The sequence below is a fragment of the Chinchilla lanigera genome, unplaced genomic scaffold (genome assembly GCF_000276665.1).
Source record: "Chinchilla lanigera isolate Chin_1 unplaced genomic scaffold, ChiLan1.0 scaffold00016, whole genome shotgun sequence".
NCBI classification, from domain to species: domain Eukaryota; kingdom Metazoa; phylum Chordata; class Mammalia; order Rodentia; family Chinchillidae; genus Chinchilla; species Chinchilla lanigera.
Window position 1 is genome coordinate 3,551,021 of NW_004955417.1, and position 7,056 is coordinate 3,558,076.

The following is a 7,056-nucleotide window of genomic DNA, read 5'->3' on the forward strand; positions in this document are numbered from 1 at the left end:
GCTTAATTCACTTTGCTTTCTATCTGAAGATAAGAAAGCATTTTTCTTATAATACGTGTGATGTCCTGAAGGCCAGAGTATGATCAGAAACAGGTTTTAAGATGTTAATTACAAGTATACTCCCTTCTTGGCCCCTCTCAGCCCTCCCAGCTGGACCTTCCCCTTCTGCGCTGCACACAGGCCACTTTACATTAGCAAGGAATGCAGACCAGGCACTGCCAGCAAAAAGCAGCCAGAATCATCAGGCGCAAGTTCTTTGTGCCCATCATTTATTTATGATATTCAATAGTTTTCTGCAAGTCAAGACACAGTTTTAAAGCACACCAACTGGTTCCTCTTGGAAGTGGTGATGAAATTAATTAACAAGTGTTCTCTCCTCATGTTCTATGCATTTTTAAGGCAAATGCTGAGTCATTGATAATGTGTTGAAAAAATCTTTCTTTATTGAACTCCACCCTCCTGCACCAACTGTCAGACAGTCATCATTTCTGACGTCTTCCAGGTCTGAGAATAGGGAAAGAGACTCCTTCAAAGACCTCAGTATTCCTGCTGGAGCCTGCCCTAGTGCTTTGGGCCTCACTGAAAGTTCAGCAAGAATCTCAAGCCCTGCCCTGATCTACCAATCGGAATCAGCATAGTATCTTTATTATGTTTCACAAGATGATTCTGATGCACATTAAAGTTTGAGGAGAACCGATCTATAAAGTACAAAGATCTACATGGCTTTGTTTAAGTAATCATTACTTCAAAACATCATAATAAATTGTTTCATTACCCTCAACTAGAAAGAAACTATTACAGCTCTTCAAAATAAAAATGTCCATATTTAGCCATTTAACTAATATTTCCTTTATATCATGCTGTAATTTAAAAATATCTACGATCTGAATATTCCTTTTTAAAAAAAGTTTTGTGTAATCCACGGGTCTTCCTGTAATATCTGCAAGTATCATGACATATAATCTGGAAAGGTATTTGGAATATGGAAAGCTGTTCTTATATAACGATGGGACTAAGGCTAGTCATGGATACTTTTGTATAGCCCTTTAAGGAAAAGTAATACGCAGCTGAGGCCGAGATCTGCTGCTTGGTCTCCAGAATTTCTGCTCCACAGGGCTCAAGACACTGGAAGCATTGTGCCCCAGTGTGACCAGTGTTGGTTTACGTGACAACGTGTGATTTTCCCGCATACTGATGATACAGGTGAGCGCCTCTTTTCTGCCTCTCCTTGTCCCTGGTTTCAAATTCTCAGCTACGCCTTACACAGTCATTCTTACGGTTCCCCTGCCTTCTCTGCTTCATAAATCACTTCCTACCTCACTTCTGGTCTCCTTCCAAATTTTCAGAGTCTTTTTGGAGTCCAGGAGCTGAAAATAGCATCCCAGATGTGTCTACCTCTGTTTTCCTCCCTCCCTTTTCTAGGGTATTCTGTAGAGACAGACTAAAATAGCCCTGGCCTTCTCTTGCTGGGACTTCACATCCTTAGCCAAATCTGTACTTTTAAAATGAAAAAAAAAGCAGTGGAATCTGTTCACTAAATTACATATCCAACAATTGATTTCAATAATTCATTGCATACAAAGCAATAGATCATGTGCAAAAGTGGAAGATCCGGGTAGAAAGGCAGCTGGGCACAGAGCACACTGAGTTTCAGTCTGCTGCTCTTTACCCAGGTCAATGCCTGACAAACACCTCAGGGCTTTTGTGCCTGACCTTGGAGCAGATGACATTCCATCCTGTCATGGTCTCTTCAGAAACATTTGAAAAGGCTTTCTGGATGAACAACATTAATGTTTTAAATGATGAATTAAAGCTTGACTAAGTCAATTCTATAAGACAAATAAGAATAAATTAATACCTTAAAATATAATTCTGGCCACTTACTTCTGTACATTTAAAACATCCATATTTTAGCTACAGAGCCAATTTAGATTTGAGAATGTATTTGTTGAAATGACCTACTTACTATATTTCCATTTGCTTTGTTTGGGAACTGATAAGCCCTTAGGTGCAAGGGTACTTCTTTAAAAAGGAATGAAAATTGTTGTTTTATTTGCTATTGTACATCCAGACAGTAAAAGTGCTGAATTGTTTCTTGTTTCAGAAATCACTTAGGTCTTTCTGGTCTCTGGTCTAGGCTTCCTCTCATTTTGGGACTAGGGCAGACAGGTCTCTGCACCTTATAATCTACTTGTCCACTAGATCAGTTTACTAATTTTATCTTTAATAATTCACATCAACATTGAGCCCTGAGACAGGAAGGCATGTCAAGCTAGCACAATGAGAAAACCAATTGAGAGATGGGAAAGAACACTAAATGACTGCCTTGGGTTTTGACTTCACTGAGAAGAGAATTGAAAATGCCCAAAGGTTCTGGATTTGAGCAACTTTTGTCACCAATATCTTTTCAGGCCAAGGGAGATAAAATCAAGTAGAGCAGTAAATGTGCCAGGAAATGTACTTTTCAGGAACATACTTTAAAGATTAAAAGCATTTTATGAAAATTTAATGACAAACTTTTCATTCAAGGCTGTACTTAAAAGTTAAGATTTTACTAGAAAACTGTATAAATAAAGATGACATTGTTAAATTTTTGTAGTATAAATTAATAAGATTTAGAAGTTTTAAATTGACTTAGAGATGTTGTTATGGTTTGTGTCTGGATGTCCTCCAAAAGCCTCATGCAGTCATGGGGCGGGTCTCTAGAGTTTATGATTGATTCATGGGTGTGAGTGCTACACCCGCCCTGGGGTTGGTAGTTTGGATACAATGTAAGGGAGGGAAAGAGGCTGCCTGCCTCCTCCCTTTGTGCTTTTGTTGCTTTGGCTGTTTTCTACCATCATTAAGTGTTGCCCTGTGCCATGTGCCACTCTGCCTTGGAGCCAACTGAGTATGGACTGAAACCTCCACAAACTGTGAGATAAATAAACCTTTCCTTCCTTAAATTTGGGTGTCAGGTATTTTGTCTCAGCAAAGAGGGAAAAGTAACTAAGACAAATGTATAAATGGAACAGCAATTTATTTTTAGTTATTTAAGGGGAAATGACATAATGTCAATGAGTAAATAGAATGTTTTTAAATTCTAAATACTGACAAATAAGTTGCAAACAAATCATGAAGGCAATTATTAAAGAAAGACATTATTAAAAATCTGCATGTTTTAATGCAATGCCAATTCTTCATCACGTAGTTTACCTTCCTGCAAATCAGCCACAACCAAATTAAAATCCTGAGCTGACTTCCTTATTCCCAACCCATATTCAACTCACTTTCAGGTGTTCTCTATTTCACCCAACTGCTATGTGCCCAAGGGCCGTAACCCAACTTTAATGCCAGCCAAGGCAAGACTGCTGATAAAAATAACCAACAAACTTAACCCCAACATGTTATGCTTATTTCCTTAGAGCAGACCAGTGTTTGAGGAAAACTAAGGATTTCAGTAACAACCACAGGAGTACAAACTCTAGACCCACCGACATATTTTTAGTACATGTTTGTAGTGCATAACATAAACACTGTTTGTGTGGAGTTGGTATGTGGATGTAGCATACCATAGCAATCCCATTTTTCAACCCTGTTCCCTCTCCTCCCTCCATCTCTTGATCCCCTTCCTATTTGAGAAAGCTCTATCTCCACGTTTCCTATTATCTATGTTTTATTTTGCTCTTTACCTAAAATTTGGGATTTTCTTATATAAGAAAGCATGCAATATTTAAGCTTGTATGTCTGAATATTTCACTCAACATATGGTCTCAAGGTGCATCCATTTTCCTACAAATGACTCAAGTGTATTATTCTTGAGAAGTACTTCATTGTGTGTAAATGCTACATATTTTTAACCATTCATCTGTTGGTGGACATATAGGCTGCTTCCAAGATTTAGCTATTATGAACTATGGTACCATAAACATGGGTGTGCATGTATCACTAAGTTCAGTCTCGATTCTCCTGCATGACCCAGCCCTGCCTGCCCCCAGTGCTCATATCCTTGGTGGCTGGGTGGTCAGTAGGGGACTGGCCATAGGGAGAGGCTCCCTATGAAGCTGCTGTTTCTCCTCACCACTGTTTTCCTATCCCATATACCCTGTGAGAATTGCCACCCCTTCTGTGGCATAGAGAAAGCCAGGCCTAACACTTCCATTTGTCCTGTTGGCATCTGTGGCACTTTATACCTAGAAGTAAAACAGGTTTGACTTCCAAATGGATTGTATATGCCATCCAAGAAACAACAGCTCTTGTCTGTTCAGGAGTATTTTATCTTTTCCTAGCTCGTTTTTAGGCCTGAAGTTGTAAATCCTCCCAGTACATCAGAATACTTTTACAGATCTATTTAGACACAGACCTGAAATTTTCATTCAATTGCTTGAGGATGAAGTTTGGGTTACATATTTTTGAAAATCCCTCAGGAGATTCTAATTCCAAGATAGGGCTGAGCTTGAGAAGCAACCCATGAATGCTGCTGGGAGTTTGTGGAAAATGCTCAGGTCTAGTTAGAACCAGTGATCTCAGTCTTTTCTTTCTTTCCTTTCCTGCTCTACCCGCTTCATCTGTGTACCTCCCTTCACCTTCCCACCATGAATGTCTACCACTTCCCTATCACTGACACCACTTCGATAGGCACCGCTAACTCCGGGCCCCACTATGAATCACAATGCCCACTTGGGCTGCTGGCATAACAAATGCTAATAATAAGCATCTAACAATCCTTTCCCAGAGGCCAGAACTATTCTAGGCCTATTGTGGGACATGTGGCCTGCAGACACGTCTGACCTACAGACTTTACATATGTTATTTCATTTCAGCCTCACCCCCAGTTTATAAAGTAGGCATTGCTCTTGTCCCAGGACTATAGAAGTGGAGACCAAGGCACACAGGATCCTCAGGACTCCCACCTGTTGGTTATTCTCACAAACACAAGAACTGCAGTGGTAGGATTTGGCAGATATACTTAAAATCCTGGGTCAATTTCCCTGAAGATTCAGAGTTCAACCAGGTGAGATCTAATTGAGTGAGTCCTTCAAAAACAGAGGATTTTCTCTAGCTATCGGTGGAAGTAGAGATTTTGAGGATGAGAAAAGACTCCATGTGCTATTGTTGGCTTTGAATGTGAAAGAGGGAAGTGACAAAGTATGTAGGTGGCCTAAAGAAAAGGCTGACAGCCCAGCTTACAGTGATGAAACAGGATTCTGCCAACCATGTGAATGAACTTGGAAGTGGATTCTTCCCCAGAGCCTCTGATAAGCAGCCAGCACATCTGACTCCGACCTCAGTTCTGAAAGACACAGAACTGTGATGCTGGACATGTGACCTACAGACACTTCTGATCTACAGACATGTAAGCTAATACTGTAATGAGTGATGTGTAAAGGGACTAAACCTGTGGCAGTTTGTTACACTGTAATAGAGAATTCGTGTTGGTAACCTGCCTTAGGTAATCCAGATGGTAAGCAATGAAGCCAAGATTTATACCCTAACAATGTAGAGCAACAGCTCTTTTAGAAAACAGTGGCTCCCCCTTATCCATGGGTGATACATTCTAAGAACCCAGTGGATGCCTGGAACTACATAATGCTGAACCCTCCGTATATGATCTTTTCCTAGGCATGCATACATCCTGACATTTAATTCCTTTTCCATATTAACCAAGCACTTACCACACTCTGGCCATAACTTTTACAGTTTAAAGTACAACAGCAAAACTACCATGAATTTCTTTTTCTCCTTCACAATTTTAAGGGTAGATGTGTTACCATTGCTCCTAGCAATCTCAACCAGCATATGATTAGTTTTCTTATTGAGAATTTTCTTCCCCTTTTCACTTAAAGGAAGGATTTTATGGCTTCCCTTTGGCTTTTCCAAATTCCAACTATTACTACTCCTGTGCTTTGGCTCCATTAGTAAAATATAGTTTGCTTGAACACCAACCTTGCAATATAGTGATAGTCAATTTGAAACCCAGATAGCTACTAAGTGACAAAATGGGTAGAATGTACAGCGTAAGTTATGCTAGGCCAAGAGATGATTGACGTCCCTGGAAGGAAAAGAAAGATGGAGTGAGATTTCACCTTGCAACCCAGAATTATGCAATTATGAAATTGTTTGTTTTTGAAATTATCTAATTAATAATTTTGGACTATAGTTGACAGTAAGTAACCGCAACCAAAGAAAGTGAAATCATGGATAACAGGGAGACTACTGCGCTTTCAATTTCATACCTCATGGATCCCAGCTGCATTGATTAGCCAACACCACGCTGTCCTCCCCAGCTTGCAACTGAAACTTTGCAGCTCCTCACAGGCATTGACCACGGGCATTCTCACCTCCCTTTCTTTTTTTTTTTTTTTGGTTCACCTCCCTTTCGAAGAAGTTTCCCAGCAGGCTGCTTCTCCCTTAGGCAAAATATTTCTGGTAGGCTTACAACATGTTTCTCAGAACTGACTCCTTCTCTTTGTTAGGAGTATGTAGTGCCTAACCCCTGACAGGTCAAGACTACTTAATAAGAAGACTCATTCATTGTCTACGCTTAGCCTGCACTTTGAGGTCTGATGTAATATTGAGACATATAATTCATTTATTTGGACTCACTCCTACTCCCAAGTTCATACACCACCAACATACATTTCTTTCTTTCCTGCTGGAGCAAATACTGACAATTTACTGATCGGTACAATAACAGCTTTTCTTTGTATAGCTATATAACATTTCATTGATTGACAAAAATATTCCAGATATACTAACTGCTTTGTACTTGAGATCTCATTTTATCTTCCCTCTGATTGGGCTATTATTTCTGTACTATAGATAAGGCAACCTAAGTGCAGAATTACAAAGGCAGAATCTGTTCAAGCACACAGCTGAAAATGAAGGAAAGGAAAGATCCACACTGGTCTTCCCAGTGCTGAAGGCCATAGTTAAAATAAAACACCTACTACTTTATTTTCAGAGTACCCCTAGACACTTAGACTCACCCCTTGACAGAGAATTCAACATGGTTCAGCTAAAAGGCCCTCACTAAGTCATTGTTCAAGCATCTTCAGCATTAGTCTGCTATGTTAC